The sequence below is a fragment of the Crocodylus porosus genome, unplaced genomic scaffold (assembly GCF_001723895.1).
Source record: "Crocodylus porosus isolate Cpor-Errol unplaced genomic scaffold, CroPor_comp1, whole genome shotgun sequence".
Classification (NCBI taxonomy): domain Eukaryota; kingdom Metazoa; phylum Chordata; order Crocodylia; family Crocodylidae; genus Crocodylus; species Crocodylus porosus.
The window spans coordinates 23,902,398-23,925,553 of NW_017728916.1; positions in this window are offsets into that span (position 1 = coordinate 23,902,398).

Sequence of the window (23,156 nt, forward strand, 5' to 3'; positions counted from 1 at the left end):
CCCAGTATTCTTTCCTGCCATGGCAGGGGGTCGGACTTGATGATCTGCTCAGGTCCCTTCTGACCCTACTAACTATGAAACTATGAAACTGTTATTAATAGATAAATATTATTTAATCAGAAAATCCCAATTTCTGATTTTAAAAAAGTTGCTCTGGAAAATATACCTACCCTCATATTTTATTTAAAGAAATATATAGCTCTGATAAATTAACAAAAAACCCACAACCACCTTGTTTCTTAAGCAGAAAGAATTATACAGAAATAAATGCCAAGTAATAACTTCGGCAAGGTTCACTGACCAGCATCACTGTCACAATCATCATCACTGTATCACTACAGAAGGGAATCCAGGGAGTTACCATTTTGCTACTGGGTCTTCTTAAGACAACATAGCACATATGCTCTGTTCCCATGAGAATGTAACCACCAATTTCAATGTGGGGAGGCTTATGCCCACAATATGTAATTTCAGAGCTGATCATGAAAGCAATTGTTAGTATTTTCCATAATTATTTTTCAATATCTGGACTGCACTGCTTAATGTTCAGCTTATTTTGGTATCATTTTATCTGAGCACTTGATGATTAAAATTTATGAAATAAATTCATTTTTAATTTTTTGTCTCTTCAAAATGATTACAAATGACCTTTGATAAAGAGTTAAGAATATGTCAGGAAACAGCTCAGAAAGGAAAGATTAAAAGCAAACAGTCTAGAGAAGTGTTTAATTTCAGTTTTCTTTGTGGTATAAGAAATCTGTAGATTTTAAAGCCATCATGCCATAGTTACTTTTATCAGAAGGGCTCTTTTGTTTTGTTCTACCACCTAATTCTTTTGATGACAATGAGTCCACAGTTTTCCAATGACTGATTTCGATTTGCATGTTATTGTCAGCCTTTTATATTTTATCATATCTCCACTTTGGTTTTTATGCAGATCCTCACATCAGAACGCAAGGGCAGCTTCAGCTAAACAGCTGGCTAGATTTGCATGAAAATGGACTGCCCTTTTTCATTTGTTTGTTCTTTGGAAATTACAGTAGGTGAGTATCTGACTCAAATTTGCCAAACAAATAAAGATAAAACTTCACAGATATTAAACTGTGGAGCATTAAACTGTATCATTTTAATATAAAAAGAAAAGGATTAGATAGAATTAGACTGTTGAGCTGCCTGATGAGAAACAATCCAAAGTGACTGTCTGAAACTAAAGATACAAGAGAATTATAAGATCTTTTGAAAGTTTTCTTACCCTCAGTTTTTTCCTTTTAATATGTTTAAATGGTAAGTAATAGTATCGATATTTCCCTCTATAAATTTATGCCACTTCCATTAGGAGAAAATCCTAATCTGTTTTTTAAATTATTATGTACTGAATAGTATACTTGGTACATACACTTTACAGGAATCCTCCAGAACTGTGTCTTCACTTTATGGCCAGGTACAAGCAGTACATTTTTACAGGTATAAGCAGTTGGAAACTGGTATGTACCCATAATAGAATAGAAGTTCAGCATACACAGACCAGTTTAAAAAAGGCGGAACCCAGTCTAAGATTTGCACCCTCCCTGCCCCCCCACCCTGACCAAAGAGCAAATGTGTGTTCTGTTCGCTATCAGTTTAAACTACGCCAATTACCAAAAACCAGTGTACCTTGTATGTGTGTATTATATTCATAGATTGTTAGGGGCTGGACTGGACCTCGCAAGATCATCGGGTCCAGCCCCCCTACACTTATATCAATTCCTCCTCCAGCTGTTTGAATGTCTGCACCTAATCTATATGTCTGATCTTTGGCATATCCAGAAGCATGTGGAAATATGACCAGAGAAACATGACATTGAGATGTCCCAGTTCTTTTCACAAAGATGTGTAAAGGATGGATATAATGATACTGAAACATATGTTGGGAATGAAATCTTGTATTTATCATAACCTGTACAACCGTCTTGTTTGCTTGTGGCTATGGTTCAAGATATGGTCACTTGATTAAACTCCTGAAAATTCAAAGACCGTGTCTCTTCCCATATGCAGCTATAAGTGACATCTGCAGAAGTATTTGAACTGATAGGTTTTGGGTACTTTTAAAGAGAAAGTTATCAATTATGAATTTACTTCCCAGTTAGTGTGAAAGATCAAGACACAGTGGTCTTGCAAGTTTCATAAATTTATTAAATTAATTTCAGAATTATTTTCTCAAGGATGGTTGGACTGGATGTGTATCATAGAATCATAGAAATGTAGGGTTGGAAAGAACTCCAAGATATATATATTCTAATATATTCCCTTGCATTGAGGCAGCAGAAGTGTCTGGTCTAAATCTTCTTAAAAACTTCCAGTGAAGGAGATTCCACAGCCTTCCTAGATAGCATGTTCCTATATTACCTATCCTTGTAGATACACTCTTTTTCCTAATATTTAACCTAAATCCTTTTTTGTTGCAAATTAAACTGATTTGTTCTTGTTCCATTCCCGGGGGCATGGAGAACCATTGACACCGTTTGTGTTTTAGAATCATAGAAAAGTAAGGCTGGAAAGGACCTTAGAGATCATCTAGTCCCTCAAGGCAGAATCATCTAACACATCCTAAACAAGTGTTTGTCTAATCTGCCCTTAAGAATCTCCAAAAATGGAGATTCCACAACAATTCTAGGTAGTCTATTCCATTGTTTAAGTGACCTCATGGTGAAAAAGGTCTTCCAAATATCCAAACTAAATTTCCCTTTGGGAGATTTTGTAAGACTGATATGGTCACCTCTGGATACTTTCCTTTCAAGAGTAAACAAACCAAATTTCTTCCACATTTTCTCAATAGATAACAGTTTCTAAATTTCTTATTTCTAATGCCATTTTTGGATCCTTTCCAATTTGTCTACAAACCTGGACACAGGACTCCAGCTGAGGTCTCCCCTGTACCAAGTAAAACAGAATAGTTACTGCTTTTTTCTTCCATACAGAATTCCTGTTCATACTTTCCAACAGCATCACACTGCTGACTTCCCAGTTTGGTGTTATCTGCTAATTTTATAAATGTACTTCTATTTGATTATCCAAGTTGTTAATACAAATATTAAATAGCAAAAGGTCCTCATAGCAAGATTGTCAAACTGGGAGCCCACAGGCAGGCCACAAGGTGTTAAGTTGCAGCCTCCAAGCTCCTGCCCAGCTGCCACTTCGCCCACTGCTCTAGCTGCAAGAGTATCCAGAATCTCCAGGCTCTCCCTTGTTCTTCCAGCTGTCACTACCTGCTCCTAGACTGTCAGCTACCTCAAAGAGTGGGACTGTGCAGTGTAGCATGGTTGAGGGAGCTGGGGGTGAATCTTGGGCCACACAGGTGGATGGTACAGTGTGAGAACACCCACTCAGGCATTCAGTGCAGCAGTGATGGGAAGGTGAAGAGACACGATGTAGCTAGGGGGTGGGAGGGGGTGAATCAGGGGGTGCATGCATATGGCATGCAGCCTGTGGTTGGGGTGGGTACGGTGCAGCTCACACTGGTGTAGTCCATTGGTGTACAGCGCTGGCTGGTGTGGTCCACAAAGCATTCAGCCCCTGGCCACTTAGAAGTTGACAGCGTTGTCCTACAAAACTGTGCTTGAAATCTCCTTATAGTTTGACATCAAGTCATTGATACCACTTCTTGAGTGTAGCCTTTGAACCACATGTTCACTTGCATTATGGTGATTTTGTCTAGACCAGAGGTTCTCAGCCTTTTCTTCCTAAGACTCCCTCCCCAGCATGCCATAAAAGCTCCACAGCCCACCTACCAGTGCCCCTGATTCCCGACCCGCAGCCCTCACTCCTGACACAGCTCCCATATCCCCAGTCATGATGGTGCCCCTTATTCCTTCCCTCCTGGCCCCCACCCCCAGCTTCCCAGTGTGGGGGGTAGGGGATACGGGAGATTTGTGACTGCCACTGGGACCCCTGCACCAGCCACACTGCCAAAACTGCAGGGAGTAATGGACTGGGGGGGAGGGCATGCTGCCTTCACTTCCTTCTGCTGCCAGCTGCTCATGTACCAGGCCACAGCTCTACCCCTCCACCAGGGCCTGGTTGTTGCTGCTCTTGTCAGGCCACCTGCACTGACCCCCAGCCTACCTCCCCTCTGGGGTAAAGCTACAGCTTGGCACATGAGTAGCTGGTGGTGGGAGGAAGTGAGGGCAGTGGCCCCTCCAGTCCATTACTCCTTTCACTGCCAGCAGTGCATTTGGCACAGGGATCCCAGTGGCAACAGTGGCAACAAGTCTCACCACCCTGTTCCTCCCTCCCATGATGGGTCCCACCTGCTGGGCTCTGGAGGCGGCTCCAGCTCATGCTAGTCTGGCCAGGCTACAGCCCCATGCCTGCTGTGGGTGCACAAATCTGGGGGGACATGTGCCTCTCCATCTCCCTGAAGTTTCACCTATGTCGCCCCGCCATCCCCCATTCTCCTACCTCCTCAATTCTCAGATGCAGGCCTCCTGAAACCTGCTCATGGCCCCCCAAGAGGCCACAAACCCCTGGTTAAGAACTGCTGGTCTAGACCAATTTCCCTTGTTTCCTTACGAGACTGTCAGGCAATGGTAAAGTTCATACCTAAGTCAAAGTATATCGCATCCATTACCTCTCGTTTATTACTAGGCTAGAAATCATGTTAAACCAATGCTAGCTATTTTTTTTTAAATGTATTATCCTTTTGTGCTTATAAATTACTTTTTAAATAAATTGGTGTAGTTTTCCTGGATATACTTACAAAAAAGGTTTTTTATAGGTTTTTTTCTGTTTTTGCTAAAAAAGGGCAAAACAATTATGCAGACAAAATTCTTTGGGTGAATCTGATATCTTTTATTAGACCAACTTAAATAGTTGGAAAACAATTATTAAGCAAGCTTTTGGGTTCAAAAACCCTTCGTCAGGCTAAGGAAGTTTCTGCAGTTGGTGTCTGCTCTTCCTGGATGGAATGAAAAGTAAAGAAGCCAGAGTTTCTCCTCCCGCCCCCCCAAACCTGTCCCTCACCCACTGACTCCTGAATCTACATTTTCACTGACTACCTGTCTTGTATGCATACCAGCCCAGCCTTTGGCTTCTTTACTTTTCATTCCATCCAGGAAGAGCACACACCAACTGCAGAAACTTCCTTAGCCTGACAAAGGGTTTTTGAACCTGAAAGCTTATTTAATAATTGTTTTCTAACTATTTCAGTTGGTCTAATTAATGATATCAGATTTACCCAAAGAACCTGGTCTGTCTATGTCCTTAGACCAACACAGCTACAACCTACACCCCAAAACATTATGTATTTTTTTCTGTTGCTCTTGTTCCCTCGTAAGTTATTTAGTGAATATAGTCTATCAAAATGTATAAGCGTGTTGACAACTACATGTCCTGACTTGCATTATTTGATACTTCACTATTAAAATCTCCATATTAGACATTGCACACTGAGGTAATCACAGTTAGCACTAGAGGAATGCAGCCCAAGGCCTAATCTAGGAGTGGGAGAACTGTGTGATTTTGGCCCATGAGAAGTGATGGCTTATCTCCTGAGTGGAAGAGCCTTGCAATATACCAATCGGAGTCTGTAACTATGACAGTACCTTTCATATGTTTCCAGATGGGAGGTGTCTAGAACAACTCTCTGCCATAAAATCTATTCCAAAATGACTTAACGGCATGGTATGTGTTCGTGTGTTTGCATGCATATACACCTATGTAACTTTCTAGAAGGCCTGCCACACTGCTTCAAATGACTCTGTAATATATCACCAATCTGACAAAAAATTGTCATATGTCAGGAAAAGCTTTTGTGGGAAAATGAATAGTTCACTAACTTTTAAAAAAGGCAACAGAAGTTCAGGTACTGTGTCATTACTGATTTTTTTTTACTACATTATGTTGCTGCTGTCATGGTCACCATTTCTTTTTCAAAAAAGTTCTTCCTATTTCTTTATCACATAACCTAAGTCAAAACTAAGCTTCACTTTACATTTTCTGTAAATTCTTGAAGTATTTGTCTTTGTTTATATTTTGTTAGGCAATCCTTCTGCAGCTATAATTTGATTGAATCATATGCAACTAACCTGAACATTTACAAATAACTTATTTAATGTCTTACAGGATGTGAAAATTATATATAGGCAACTAGAGATGTTGGTTCTGGAAAGTGACCAGGAAATGGAACACACTGTATCTGACTTGTTTTTGTTTTTAATGAAAAGGAACAAATCCTTCCAGACTTGGCCAAGTTTTGCACTCTGATTTTTGTTGGGTTTTAATCTGGGCTCACATGAGATTTCCTACAGTGCTTGGATTTATTTGAATGAACTCTTCCTGCTATTGCTGTTTTAATCAAACTGGTCTGGCATCCCCAAATATGAAAATTAGTAATAAGGAAAGAAACAGTCGGTGCATTGAGAGACAGGTCATGGAAAACTAGTTACCAAGTTTATAACTTCTTTCTGGAATATTCTGTATTCTGTGTTACAAGCAAATGGCAGATACAAACCCCATGCTGTTTTAATGTGTACAGGGAGAAATGGTGCTTGAATATAATGGGGTAGCTCTTCAGTTGAGGCATAACTTTATTGCTGAGCTGTTGCTGAGGATCTGCTGTGTTATATGGGTCCCAAATTTTACAACAAACAGTTGGATTCTATTTTAAAATGTATTTTTAAAACTGACTTCATACAGTAGCTTCCAACCAAAATCCAAGCATATAAACAATACAAATTTAGAAGTGCTATCCTCCTATACAGTATTTCATTATTAGAACTCCATCAAGCATTTCATGGGCACAATCCCTGCACTCAGCTACATATTAACCAAAAGAGGACAGGTTCCCTTCCTTCAGAAAAATGCAAGCAAGGGGGTTTATTTTGGTTTTGATCCTACTGCCATATTGGAGAGTGAGAGACAAGTGCTATACTAATGGCAGCATTTGAACTAGTCACTCTGTTTGCAGAAGACAGAAGAGACGTTGGGTGAATGGATACAGGATTCTTTCAGCAAGATGTTATGGATGTATGATATTTCCATGTTCTCTAGTCTATATAGGTTTTTTGATATTACTGCTTCAATGTGTACTTAATACTTGCACACTCTTTGCAGAGCAGCTAAAATCTCACTGTAGACTAGACTGGTAGAAGTGGTTGGGATAATTGGATACACTTGATGGTGGTCAAATTTCAAAGTTTTATATTTATCAGTTTGTGCAAGTCTGCATGAGTGGAGAGGCAGATAGCTGTGTTAAAGATTACACTGAATACTTTGGTGGCTTATTGCTGAAAGAAGTATATCAGCAAGGTTGGTTATGGACTGGTCATTTCAAATTGCTTTATGTATTACAATAACAGATAGCAAATGCAACCAACGCAATCTATTTTTTCTCACAGTATGGCAAACTCATGATAAAAGAATGATCTCTATAACCCCAGACCTCTAAGCAGTTGGATTAATTGCATTTGTTTATTTGAGTGTTGTGTGTCTTAAACCTTTCATAATACTGTAAGGATATCTTAAATGCCTTCACATGTTTCTTAAATTTAAACCAAGAAAAACAAATGTGGCTCTTTTATGTAAATATTTTATGTCTCAGTAGGTTTTGCGTTAAACTCCTGCACAGAGTAACTGTGTATATTGATAACATGGAACTGGACTTGGTGGATTTTAATGTCTTTTTCATGTTTATATGGAACATTTTGAAGCAGCAATTAAAATAATTAAGGAGGGTGAAGAAATCTTTAGCATGCAACAAAGATTTCTGCAAAATGTTAATTTCTGTCAAATAAGTGAATATATGCACAGATGCCTCCTGACAGAGTCTGTGATTTCTGAGTGCTTTGCATGCCAAATAACTTGTTTACCCCCTCAATGTTTGCCAAGTTTACTGTCAATTTACAAATAATTTCCATTTTGCTGTTTATTCTGCTGCCTTTTGATGGATATGTCTTCCAGACTTTTATCTTGCATGTAGACAAACTAATTAATATTTTCCCTTCAGGCAAATATTTTTTTCTTAGATCTAAATGTGGGTTAGATTCTTCTTCGTTTCCATATGCTTTGTTCTGTCAATCATTTCTGTTCTGTGTTACTAAAAATGTACCTCAGTGGATGTCATTTCTCATGTTTTACAGATCTATTTCACCTACACATAGATGTGCATGTGTGTATCTATAGTGTATGTATGTGTGCAGGTGTGTAAACTAAGTATATTGGGAAAAACATTCCAAAAAATGTAAGGTGTTTATATACAAGCCCTTAAATAAAAATATATGTTGTCTTGCTAGTTGCTACAGTTTTCTTAGCTTAACCTTATTTTTCTAGGTAATCTGCCTATGTGGCATGTAAAATGAACCACTGCAACCTGTCATATTAGATCATACATATTTCACTATCAAGATATATTTAAAAATATCTGAAAGATAAATATCTGACAGACCACTTAATTTCCTTGTAGCCCTTAATACGCTCTAAGAAAATATTAGTTTTGGTTGGTTGTTTTATATACTATCCCTAGCTTATACAATAGCCTTGTATATTAACTTCATATCACAACAATTGCCAGTGACTTAATTTTCAAAACTTACCATAGTCATAGACATGTCCATGCAAAATTACTTTATTCTAAGTGACTCTGTTTACAGAATGCTTGGAATTTTCTATATCTGGAAATGTTCTGGTTATTGTTCTATACGTTCCAGCATGCAGAAGTTAGCAAGAGTAGGCTGGACTTTTAAACTTTTTACATTTACAAGGCCAGTTTCTGAGTTTTTTAGGTTCTAGGCCTTGATTCTGTATTTCTTTAACTTTAGTCATATAACAGCTGCAAAACTCAAGCTAAGTGGGTGAGCTGGGCTTAAGAACTCTGCATGAAAAGAGCAGCCAAATAGTTTGCAGATGGTGCAATAAGTTTTCCGGGCAGGAGGGTATGCCATATACAGTGCATGCTTTTTATTGGAACGTTTGAACTGTGACCAGAGCCCCCATTGCAACTGAGGGCTCTGATTGGCTGCTATTGAGCCATAAAAAGCTGTGGGAGAGAAAAGAAGAAGGGAGAAGCAGGAGAGAAGGCAGATTGTGATCTGAAGGGAATCAATTGGGTTGGGGGGCCAGAATTGTTTGAAGGGTTATAACTCAGTGAATGTATTTATTGAGGTTGTTTAACACAAGCAGGACCATCCGGTGCATTGGAATTATCCATCTAATGTTGCAGTTGTACATTTTATCCAAATTTTTTGTTTTATTATTAATTATTGTTATTATATATTTTTCTTCTGTTTATTTATTTCTTGTCTGTCTATAGGTTGGTTGTATATAATAAAGAAGCAATATGTTCATTGGGTTCAGAGTGAATTCCAGGGCAGTGAAGGTGAGGGGCACACCTCTCCACAGGACACCTCAGTTGGCAGATCTGCCTGAGGGGGCTCGCACGGCTACTGGCACCCTGAGAACCTAAAATCTGGCACATCACCCAGCCTAGCATGCCAGCATGGGTTACAGACACATAAACTATTGATTTGTTTTGAAGATCTGAGACAAACAAACTGAAACTTAGGATTTGAGGCAAAATCACTAATGAATCCACTAGGAGATCTGTTTGAGTAAGAGATGAGCAAGCATTTCAAGCTTTTATTTATAGTTCCCTTTTAATATATCATTTCCATTTTGTGTTCCTACTTATTTTTAGCACGTAGATCGGTAGTACGAACAGGTTTATAAATAAAATCACATTGTATTATTGTACTAATTTTCCCCACATTCAAAAACTTGTACAGAAAGGTATAGAAAGGTATAAGTGGACTTGCCTCCTCTGTGCTGCCAGACTAGCTAGTCAACTACTTGACTGCCACTGTCAGTTCGAGTTCTTTGAGAGAAAAGTGGCATTTTGAAAAATACAAATTCTCCACTTGCTCAAGTTAATGAGGCCCTTCAGCAATGTTCATTGAGAGTGTAAATTCATCATAATACAGTGCTACAAACTATAAATAGGATGGGCTTAGAGGAAATCACTAGCTATTAGAAATTCACCAGGCGCTAAAAGAAAATGAATCCATTGATAAGAAGAAAACCTCTCAATCTGCTCCGGACTGATAGTTATTTTATTCCCCAAAAAAGGTGGAGATTGTTTAGAGCTGTTGTGTATAGCATATTAATAGTATCTGATACTAGCATAATGAGAGCTCATTATACTGAACTGAGGTTGCTCCTCAAGTATACTTTGATACCCTTTGTTAAAGTTTTGAGATAATGTTTGCTATATAGTAATTTCTGGAAAAATAAAGGGGCAAATTTCCAAAATGTGGCCTCCATTTTTTTGTGTGCCAGGGCTTGCACGTCTATTTTAGGCTTTTCCCATTTGAACAAGTGATAACTTTTGTACATCCCAGACTCCTTGGGAACAATACAGTTTACATATGAATACCCCTCCTAAAGGTGAAAGTAATAGTTTAATAATATTTTTTTAAGTATAAGAATAAAGTATAAAGTTGCATGCATTCAACTAAGACCCATTTTTGCCCAATTTGAAAATATCCATCACAGAAGACTAGTGTGATTGTACTGGTAACTTATACCCTAGAAGGTCCAAAACCAAAATTTTGTGCTTCCTAACATAATGCAGCTTGTGTATGATAAATCTTGTACCAATTATGATATGGGACCTTTGATAGCTCATCATGAAGCCCATTACCTGCAGGTGCAACTGTAGATACAGTATTTTGGATTCAGAGAAGACTTCACAAATTGCCATGACATCTCATTTGAGATGCAGTCTTTTAATTATGTTCTCATTCACACCATTTTTCTATCCAGGCTTAATCAGTAAATGTTGTCTTGGCAGTAACATTTGTATATCCCAAACCCATATATTTCTCATAAACCAATATCAGCTTAATAACCTCAACTTTATTGGCCTAGGAATCTATTTTATTCTACTTTCTGCAAAATGGATATCTTATATTAGACACAAAGCCTTGTTACAACCAAAGAAATCACCAGTTTACTAAGTGAATCATGATACCAAGTAATAATACTTACAAAAGCAAATGCATGCTGACTGTCTATGAAATGAAGATGATGTGGTTGGGCACTCTATTATATTTATCTTTCAGGGCTCTTATCTTCCACAACTTGCAGAAAACAAAATAAAAGATTCTCTTTCAATCAGGACATAAAAAGCACTATATACACTATCCTATCCTTGGATAATTTGGATATTGTAAAGAAACAAGTAACCAAGAGCAATGTGGGACCATGATGAAGTGAATTTCTAAAGTTGGCTTATAAATTATGTGAGTTTTGTATATGATGCACAAAATGCAAATACAAAAACAAAACAAATGAAGTCCCAGAAAAGAGTGCCAAATGATAAAACTGAATTTCCACCTTTTTGTAACTTACGTTTAATAATCCCTGGTAGGTTACCCAAAAAGGTTAATTCTGTATTGACTTACATTTGGTACCACCCCATTTAAATCAGTTGCCTATATTAATCCCTTCTTCTTGCACTTCCTCTGTTGAGCTGGGAAATATTTAACTCATTGTTTGCCACATTTCCCCAACTTTGAGCATGAACACCTATGTTGTGTGGAACACATACATTATTAGCACAAATTGCAGGTGCCAATTCTTTCTGCTTCTTCCACCCTTCATTTTACTTGCCGGGCTTTCCTGCACTGTCTTCTGCTCCTCCTTCATAATCCACTAACCCTCCTGCAGCCCTCTCCACAGAGTTTTTTTAATCCCTTCTGATGTCTTTTCCATTCCTCTCAAATACTCCCCACTTTGCAAATCCTTTCAAAGCTGCCAGGCCACCCAGCAGCTGCTCCTCAGCATTCTCTGACACTGAAGCCCTTTTGACCCTCCAGTGATATTCCTCCCCTCCTCTCTGCTCCAACTGCCTTCTCAGCTGTTTTCTTCTTGCCCAATCCAACTCTCCTGGCCCTGGTAGCCCTCCTCATTGCTCCTCTGAACCACTTTCTCTCAACTCCTGCCAAAGTCCATATGATGATCCCCAAGGGGATCTTAGACTTTGGCTTCTGAAGGCGTGATTTTCGAATAAAGCTAGAGTGCACATTGTCTAATTCACTGTGGAGTATAAGAGATGAAACAGTTAGATGCTTTTGTTCCTTTTACACGTTACTCAAATCTCCAGCTGATAATTATGAACAAGAGTTTAAATGTATTTGAATGAAAAAGTCTTATGGAAACATTATGTAGGTTGTTATTGCAGGTCTCTTGTAAAAACACTCTTCTGAGAAAAACCTATGCAAGATGCCACAAACCTAATGTTCATATTAACAAGATAGACCATACCATTTTCTAGTCAGATCTGCAAGAATACATTTTATATTGAAACATATTTGAATTACAGTTGAGCCAATATTCTGATTTGTATGCTTCCTCCCAAGTGCTGTTTTGGTCCAACACTTCACAATTAACATCTTCCTTTTCCTACTTTCTACAATATTTTCCATGTTTTCAAAATGTAATCAAATAATGTATGATTCTGCCCAACCACCTTTAGCTGAATGAAAATATTAATACTACCAGCTATTGATGTCTTTATGTTAAAATTTGATTTATTGAGCAAGTGGCACATAATCTGTGGGGAAAATACCTAGAGATAACACCTTGAGATGATTAATTGTGTTTACAGTGCATTCCTGTAATAATTGTTTACAAGAAAATTTATGCATGAGTTGCTGCCCTGGTTCAAAAGAATAACTCATCAGATTGTCAGGCTCTCTGCTCTTGAGTATTCTAGTTAATTGCTATCTCTGCTAGTTGGGTATCATAAAACCCTTCCTCCATACAGCTGAGAGCACAATTTCTGGACCTTGATTTTACAAGCAATAATAACCCTCTTCGTCCATAGGAATATCAGTTTCCCCATGTAGGAAGGAAAATATTTTGGGGGTGCAATCAACAGTAGATTGATGTGACATCATCAGTGGTGCTTTCTGGTACCATCAGGTATAACTTTTTCATGGACTAATATTTTTAATGTATTAACAATCTATGTTTGCACACTGCAGTTAATTTTACTAATGCTGAATGACGAAGCAGCTACAAGAATTTCCTGCATTTAAAAATAGTAGTTTCTAGGTACCTTAGTGGAAACTTTTACATAATTTTCCTTTGAAAGTTTTTCTGGCTTCAAGTGTAGGGATAGTTTGGGGAACATGTTCCTCATAACCATCTGTGCTTATTACCAACCAAATAATAATGATGGTGTAATTCCACCTTATGGAATTAAATCTGCACTTACTTTTTCACTGATATAGACATAAAGATAGACTTTTTTTTGCACACTTTGTACATTTTGTTGTTTGTTCAGCTGCTGACTTTGGGGTTTAATTATTTCATAACCAACTTTACTGTAGTTACAGGAGTGTTATCCCACTAATAAGCTGCCAAGAAGTAGTTGACAATGTTTAATAATTCCTGATTGCATTCCTGTTCCAGTCCATGATCATGATTATACAAATGTTCCTGGTGCTATTTTTCTGTACAAATCCTTCCTTTCAATTTTTTTCTTGTTGACAGTATATTGGTCAGAATACAAGGGAAACCAACCTATTTGCTAGTTTAATTAAAGATGCCACTAAAATCCTTAAGGTTTGCCTGGGAAGGAGCAGATTTACTTGCTGCCTTTATGCACACTGTGGGATTTAAACATTTTGAGAATTGCTTTGGTGATTTTTCCCAGGAGATAAAGAAATGGATTAAGTGAAGTAGTTTCTGACTATAATTGGTCTGGTTTAGACACTTAAAAATAACGTTAGGAAATAAGAAGACACAAAACAAGTTTTGAAGTAGGGATTTAAGTTTTGCGGTTTTTTACTTTTTTTTTCTGGGCTGTGTGTTTATTTCAGCTTTGGTGTCTCATTGTGAACTATCAAAGTGTGTTGTATACAAGATAGTTATATGTACTTTAGCTGCTCTGAACAGTGATCCAGGCAAAGAGGACAGATGTCTGAAGAAGAAACAAAAGGACTAAATCTGAATAAACAATGGGGTACGAAGGAAAGCAGACAAGTAAAAAAGGTTTTCAGTCTTTTGATAGGTTATTTGCTCTTTTCAAACAAAGTAAGCTGTGTGTGATTGTAAATTCTCCCAGTAGTTTTGACCACCCTTAACAAACAGAGATGCTTCAAAGAGAAGGTTCCCACCACCTGTTGCTTAGGTGTTTCTGGCACAAAACTTTTGTGGCTGGCACATTTGCTGTGGCTCTTTTTAGTTGGTAAATGTAATCAGTAATACACATGGGGCACTACAGAAAAGCTGTACTGTCTGTTTTCTAGTCAAACACATGGGATGTTCTTTTGCTTCCCTTTGTTTTGGAAGAGGTGGCCAGCCAATTGCCAGGAGTTGCTGCCAAATGATTCATGCCATATTCGTTTAGAAAGAGAGAGGTAGCTTTGGCCTGAATTGAAAGTTCTAGACACTTAAGCCAAATCTAACACCATAACCTCCTAATATTGACAGGTCTTACAAGGCCAACTTTGTTGGGTGAATCCAAAAATGTACATTATCTACTAGTTCATAAACATGTAAGAGACATCTTAATAGCTCAGTCAGCTACTGGATAAAGAAATCAGATGCTAACCATAAGTCATTTGGTAACAAGGATGCATCAAAAATACTATTAGGAGAAATAAAGAAGGCAAAAAGGAATTTTAACAAGTATTTTTTTCTCAAAATGTACCCAGTAATTTAATTAATAAATCATCTAGCAATACTAGATTGCAATCCTATAGAACACTCTAACCCCACCTAACATGAAGCTGTAGTGACACACAGGTGTTCATTTCATTTAAATTACTTTTAATATAATTCTATTAAAATTCAGATGCATGACAGTTATGGGAACTCAAATGACATATGGGAACAAAAACTGACCCATGTTTCCAGTAGTAAGAGTCAAATCTCTCTAGCACTGACATCATATTACATTTATGTTTCAATATATCAAATATTTCACAGACTTTGATAGAAGCATGTTGATTTCTACTACAAAGTGATTAAAATACACTGTGCCTTTAAATAAAGGGAGATGGGGTATTTTGTTGTATTCTGAATATATGCTGAAAAAAGTAAAAGGGAGGAGTCAAATGAAGCAGCTTGGCTACAGGACTACTGCTGATAATAATTTTCTCTTATGAAGTATTTGTCATCCAGTCATTCTAAAGTCATTCTACAAAATACATGAATACATTTTCACAATATCCTTATGAGATTTTGCAGATGGTGTAATTCAGGCATATCAAGGGCAAGAGACTTGACTACATCCTTGCAATAACCCAGGAGCAAAACTAGGAATAATACTATATCTCTTAACCCCTTGTCTGTACTTTAAATCACTGAGCTGTGATTCCTCTTATGATAGCATTTTTTGTCACAAAAGAAAGAGCGAGATTTATAGAACTTGAGGGTTACCATATTTCCAGTTTCAAAAAGGAGGATGCCTGTAGTGGGGGGCAATATGATTGTGGAGGGGCAGTGATATGCCTGTGCCCTGCCCCTCATTCCCTGGGGTCCACAACCCCCATCGTCCTGCAGCTACCCCTCACTCCTGACCCACAGTACCCTGCCCCGCAGGCCACGCTGATGCCCCTCACTCCCAACCTGCAGCCTCCTCCCACATCCTTCTGATATTCCCCACTCTCAACCTGCAGACCCCTGACCCTGCCTGTGCCCTGCTCTCCCACCCACAGTCCCCCACCCCTCTGGTGTCCCTCACTCCTGACCCACAGTGCCTGCCCTCCCCCCAACCCCTGCTAGTGCTCCTCACTTCCAACCTGCAGCCACCCCAGCCCTGCCTATGACCCTCACTCCCAACCCACAGCTCCCTGCCACCCTCCCTGCCAGTGCCCCTCACTCCTGACCTGTAGCCCCTCTAATCCCCAAACCCTGCTGCCTACTCAGCTCCCTGCAGCCCAGGAAGAACACCTCTCCCACTCCCTTCCCCACTGGAGGGATAAGCACCTCCCCTGCCTCCCTGCTCTTCTGCAGCCCCAGCCCTGGCAGGCATGTGCATGCCCACACACACACACACACACACACACACGCATGCATACACATACATGTGCACAACCCCGGCAGTCCCCCAGCCCTGGCCCTCCAACTCCCCAACTTACCTGCCTGCAGGTGCTGGGTCCATGTACAGACACATGTGATGGTCCTGCCTCCAGTCAGAATTGCCCTCCCCCCATCTTCCACCAGCTACAAGTAGGTCCTCACTCGGATAAGCAGGGAAGTGCTAGGAAAGCAGAGGCAGAGCAAATTCCTGGACATTTGCTGATATTTCAAGAAAACAACTGGATGGAGATGGGAGGACCCAAAAAGAGGACATGTCCAGGAAAACTTGGACATACAGTAACCCAATTGGCTGCTTGAGAGATACATCTGAATTGGGTATTCAGCCACCTTCAGTTAACCAAAGGAGCAGATAGGTGCACAGCAGTGAGCTAGCAATGGTGCCTAAGGACGTTGTTGGCCTAAGTTCCAGTAAAATAACAATAAGAGTCGGGTAGATACCTTTGTAAACCCCACCAGTCATTCAGCATTTTTGGCACCTCTGTGAATATAGTCCTTTGTCTTCAAGAGACTCCAGAAATCATTTCCTAATGAACAGGGAGCTAGCAAAAACCACTGTAATCAATATTTAGATTCAGAACCTTGCTTCTATGTGACAACAAACTTCCCTGCCCTCCAAATGTTCCCTTCTTACATCCCGTGATAATCATTTTAGTCAAGTACCAATGGTGCTGTAATTAACAGGATGACATTTAGATTTGCCGATAGTTGGGATAAGTACTGAGGCATACAACAGTCAAACTAATTCATTCCCAAGTATTCCTTAAAAAAAATCTGGACAAAAAGGTGCTATAATGAAAAGACATGTAGGGCTTATTTGAAGCTGCCCTGACTTACCCAACATTAAATCTGAGCTAGCAGGCCATTTTATTTTCTATATTTAGGGCTGTATTGTATATTTCAAGTTTTGTAAAAGTGCCTAGAGCATGCACATTAAACAGTTAAATAAATTAATCTGCTTGAGCAGTGATAACATTTGTAAGCCTGAATCCTCACAATTAGAAACACATTTGAAGAAGCAATGTTAGAATGTGCTGAAACGTTCTTGAAGAAATGCCACATGTTGCTGCGGGCAACAATGAAACATTTCCATATAAAGTACTACATAAACACATATAAAATGTAGACATGTGTTCGCTGATTATTGAATGTGTGAGTGATATGGTAGTGGCAATTTTGTCAAGTATTAATGTTACTGAATGTTAAGGTTACCTCTTCCTGGTCTAGAGCAGTGTTTCTCAACCTATGGGTCACAGCCCGAAAGTGGGTTGCTAGAATATGTGAAAGGGTTGTGGACAAACGTTAAAAATGGATCAACAAACTTTAAAAATGGATTATCATTTAAAGGAGAAAAACATGGGAAACAGTGGCTTTTCCCTTGCAGGCTGGCTGAGTTCCAGCCTGCAAGAAGTTGCTTGGGGCCTCCCATGCCCACCTCCCCTCCTCCTTCCTTCTCCCTCCCCGATCTGCTCCACACACTGTGGGGCTGGGGGCAGATGCCAGCAGGTTTGGAGTGAGGGGCACTGGGTCAGGACTGGCCATTAATGTTTAAAAATGGCTCCAGGTACAAAAATGGTTTAAAACTACTGTTTTAGAGGCCTGATCAAAATAGTGACATATCAAATTCTGCATCTCCAGAGTAGTAGCTTGTTTTATACTTCTCAAAAACTGTAAGAGTTATTTGTATGCAGAATTTTGTATGCAGAAGAGTTGAGCAGCTGCTTTAAAATATATCACATTAGAATAAATATAAAATTCCTTATTCAAACTGTATTCACTGCTACATGTAAGCTATTTTAAATTCTGAAGAAAAAAATTCAGAAGTATGAAAATATGAAGTCTACAGGTGTGAATGACTAAAATAATTTCCTATGTATATGAATTAGTGGTTTTGTTTTCATTCCTGGGTATACATCAGTGCTAGCTCACCCGTGTATGCACTAATGTTTTTTCAAGACATTCAAGCAGAGCGGACTAAATTTGCACTTGGGTGCACAAGTCCACTTAGGCACATAAGACATGGAATAGGATCTGGCCTTAAGCATCTACGACCCACTTACACACTTAATTGGTTGACCAGGACCTGGACCACAATATACATAGACAATACACAATACAATAAAAAATAAGCCTATACTTACAAATCTGAAGTAAATCAGTACTTCAATGCACTTAACTAATGCAGTGTTTCTACTCTGGAATTTGATAAAAGTAGTCCTTAAGTTGGGGTATTTTCCCCCAAGGTTAATTACAACAGGACTGTCCAACTAGAGGCCAACTCACCCACTGCTGGGCAGCAGGAGAGGCCGCCGGGGTCCATGAACCATAAGTGCAGCCTATGTGATAGGGAGCAAAGGTTTACATGACTCTGTGCAGCCTGCATGACAGGGAGCAGAGGTGCATGTGGCACTGGCACAGTCCATGGACTGGAAGGATCCTAGAGGCGTAGCCCTACCGTGTGTGCACTGAGTGGCATATGGACCCCAGCTGCATAGAAGTCGGACATCCCTGCAGTAGAACTATAGGCAGAACACCACTGTCCATTGATTCTAATGGAAAGACTTCTGTTGCCACCAATGAGCTTTGGATTAGACATCAAAGGCCTCCTTTTTCACACACGCATGAAAAAAATGTAGGCTACTGCTGGCTAGGTTTTGATTAAAGATACAAAATAAACTTGTGTTACCGTAATTCATAACTGATAAGCAGTTAAGTGTTCTCACTTTACCCATTGGTATCTATGCTGTAAGACTGCCAATGGTATATACTACATGAGATATTTATGCACTCCTTTGGTAGACACAAATCATCATCTTAGAAAAAGGGCACTTCTGTGGCAGTGCTTTCAAAAGACATGGCCCTCAAACTGTGTGCAGATTCCAGAATATTAAAAGAGAAACATTCAGGAGAAATGAATCTATGCTGACAGCATTGTTTGATCTAAATTTCAAAGAGAAAATTGAAACCATATTTGGGGTGCAAGAAAGTTCTGTAAACAAAATAATCCACACTGTGTCATTTTTCTCCAATACCATCCCCTTTGTTGCCATGTGAGATCATGAAGCAGTGCGGTAAATTAGATGACTCAGTAAATAAGTTATCTCATTTAAAGTATGAATAAGGTCCCGGGGGAAAAAACCAAAACAACTGGAAACCATGGACTCTTGTCACCTTAGCTTCTGTCCAAAGCACTGAAACCAAATGTCATGCTAATCCTAACTTGAAAGAGGCAACTGTGGGCTGAGAGATGTGGCTTTTTTAATGAACCTGGTAACAGGAATAAAGGAAAGGTATTTTCAGCCTGCAATGCAGCAAGTACTTTCTAACTAACAAACTGTAAAAGTACAGGAAAGCAACCTAAATTAAAGAAACAAAAGAAGATTGCTGTATCTTACACTTTCTCTTTTTCCCTTCTGTATATGACTTGTCCAGCAGGGGGGACAACACATCTATGATATATTACAGATGCATTTTATTAAATTGGTGTGAGTAAAGCAGAAATGTCATTGGGTACTGAGAACAACATTATATCATATTTTAAAGGAAGTGAATTAAGTTCTGCAAACCCAAGTAATCAGACCAGATGGACTTTGGTGTAGTTCCAGTCTTATATAGCAATTAATTTTTCTGAAAGTGGCTAATTTTCAAGGAAAATCTTTCATTCTCTCTAAACTCGACATATATATCCATGTGTGTATGTGAGCAAATACAATATATACAAAATGTTGTATCAGCTCAGATCACAGACTTCTGTACAATCCAGTAAGATGTAAAATGCTGCATTAGAAGACTGAAGAATAACTACAGTAGATACTTGGGAATAATATATTTACAGAAGTTTGCCATCAGTTTGTGTTTGGTTCTTCCACGGAGTATAGGTTTTATAGCTATTTTCAAATAATATAACTGTGAATATCCTGTTCTCACTGTCCATATAAAGGTATGGTACATTTTTATAATTGCACCAGTCTCTTGCTTCAGTCATCACTAGTGGCAATAAGAAATCCACTAGATTATTGCATGTTTTGTGAAAAGGTGCTTGTTTCTATAATCCTTCCAATTAAATTTCATGTTCTTTTATTGAAATATATTTTTTCATGGATAGAAAAATTCTGAAAAAATTGCAGAGGAAAATGCCAGAATCCATTGGGTTGCTGCTCTAAAATTAAATGAGTTCTTTCAAGTTAGTTTAACATTTGAATGCCCCTGGCCCCTGCATCATTGAAGTCAAAGAGGAGACTGTTCAGCATCTTGGAAGATGTAGTCCATCTGAAGGCTCATTCCATAACAAAGAATGGATGTACAAAGCAACTGAATTCTGGCTCCTGTGAGGAACTACAGCCCCGCATGTTGGTGTACTAAACCAGAAGTGAAATAGTTCAAAACCACAGACAGGCAAATTGAACTAAAAATAGTACAAATATTTGGTTTGATTTTTTTACTGATGGAAACCTAGAAAATGTTGGCAACCTCAGCCTGCAGAAAATTTCAAATTTGCAGAAAATGGCTTTCTCTATTGAAAAATACTTTTGATAGAAAATTCCCAGTGAGCTCTAATAAGAGCTCTAGAGCTTCTGAATGAAAGCTTGTTGCTCTTTGACAGAATATGTACTTGTGCTAAAACAGTTTATTAATAGTACCTCATCAAAATTAGCAACATTTAAATAACTAAAACTGACAAAGTTTTGTCAGCTCAAACAGCATGCATGAGAAAACATGCGGTTGATATTGTGACAGTTATGGAAAGCCTGCAATCAGTATCAATGTCAAAGGGATACAATGATGTTCCTCTTGTTGCAATATGTCTAGTAACGTGAAAGCTTCCATGGTATCTGCCAGAAGATGTAGAGCTAAAAAAGATGCTGCTATGGAGAGAGAAACGCATGGAGGGAGAATGGCAATAAAATTTCAGTGTCCTTATCACTGAAGGTCCTTATCTTCCCTTCCTTTTTCTATCTGGGACTTCTTAGACCAGGGGTAGGCAACCCCCGGCACAGGTGCCAGAGCGTGGCATGCAAAGGCATTTTGCTTGGCACATGCACCTTGGGGTGGATGGCAGGGAAGAGGCCAGGGCTGCACTGTCACGAGGACTGGGCCCCCCGCAACTCCCCTGCCATCTGCTCCTGGTACACCAATATCTTAGAAGCTGAACTTGCAGGTGTTTTTGGCATTCTGTCCTAAAATGTTGCCAACCCCTGTGCTAGACCTTACTCTGTAAGCCAAACAAATGTTACTTGGCTTAGTGTTGTTCAATTTAGTGGAGCAGTCACACCTTGAGGTGAAAAAGCATGTTCTTCACCCGCACAGCTGTGACTTGCCACTAGGGGCTTGGTAAGTATGGACAGGACTAGGAGCCAGATGGGCTCTGTTCCCATGGGGCAGAACAGAGCTGGTCTGAGCGCTCAGCAAGGGGGCAATGCTTCATGCCATTGCTTGGACCAGCTTTCCTCTGCTCCCTCTGGGCAGAGCAGAGCCAGTCTAAGCAGTGGTGTGAGGCACCTCCCACCCCTTCTGGGTGCTCAGACTGACTCTGTTCTGCCTGGCAGGGGTATGCTCTGGGGTCTGAGCAGTGCACCTGGACCACAGCTGCTAGGTGCTCTGGGAAAGAAGGCCTGCAGCCCACCTGGCAGGGTGTGGGTTGGCAGGTGCTGCCTAAGCACTGGAGAAAAACGTATCAGGCCCCTTGGAGCTGAGAGCATTCTGGGATACTGTAGGACTTCAATTTGGGTGGAATAGGTGTGGGAGGTGGCCACGTGGTAATGGAGCAGGAGCAAAATTAGGCGGATTGGAGATAATCCTGCCTTGGAATGGTGTAAATTTAAGGCAAATAATGAGTGCTTTAAGCCACTTAAAAGGAATTAACATGCAGCCAGTCCAAACTTTAAGAGCTCCAGAAGTCACCTAAACTGACCATGTAACAAGGCCCTCCCAGTGAGCTCACCATCTACCATTGTTTCTCTGCTGTGTAAAAGATTCCAAAATCTCTCTATACCTGGCATCCCCCCTTATTTTGCAACCCCATCTCCAAATGGCCATTTTCTTTATTTAGCTACATCAAACTCAAACACAATGGTTGCATCTACACATGAAATTGAGGTGCAGGGGAAAACTCCAGAGCTGTCGGAGCTGGAATAAACTGCTCCTACTGCTCCTAGTCAAAACATCTACACATAAGCTCAGGACAGCAGCAATTTGAGCTGGGGCAGAGCAGGCCTGGACTGGCAGGGAACACAGGGGGGTCATCCCTGAGCACCAGGAGGTGCCACCTAGTGGCAAAGGAGCTGGCTAGGGCATGAGGGTGCTGATCCTATGGAGCCATGTGGCTAAGCAGCAGGCAGGGGTTTGGCCCCCACTCAGTCACCATCTACACATGAGTTTCAGTGTAGTTAATTACTCTGCTGTATGATAGTACTGTTGGTACTATATTACAGTGGAATTAATTAATTTATTACACCCTAATGCCGGCCCATGTATAGATGATATTTACTGTGGAGCTAATCTACTCTGCAATAAAGCACACGTGTAGATGCACCCAGTTTAATCAAATTTCATCTTTTGCTCTTACATTAATTACAGGTACTAAACTTAATGCACCATAATTACAGTGCATTAATGAACATGTAGATGCACCTAATAGCCGTATCTGCATGAGATACTGACTGAACAGTTGTTACTGCACCGTCATTTAGTACTTGCGTACCTAAGCACTAAATGACTGCACAGTAACCAGCATTACGGCACAGTAGTGTCCCTGCACAGCTTCCCATTACTACCATGCAGTAGCTTGTTACTGCAGTGCAGTAGTGCTGTGTCACAGTTCGTGCCATGTGATGCTACCGCGCAGTAGTAATGAGCTACTGCACAGTAAGCATCTTGTGTAGATGAGCCAATGAGTAGAACTTTACTCCTTAATTAATCCCACTATTTATTAGGAGTTAGGATAGCAATATCTGGCCCTTACATCATTAGCTTGTCAGACCAGAAAAGTGTCATTCTTAATGTAAATGTAAATATTAAAACAGTACATAGCCATGTTATTTTATGATGATGATGTTCAATAACAATAGCTTATTCAT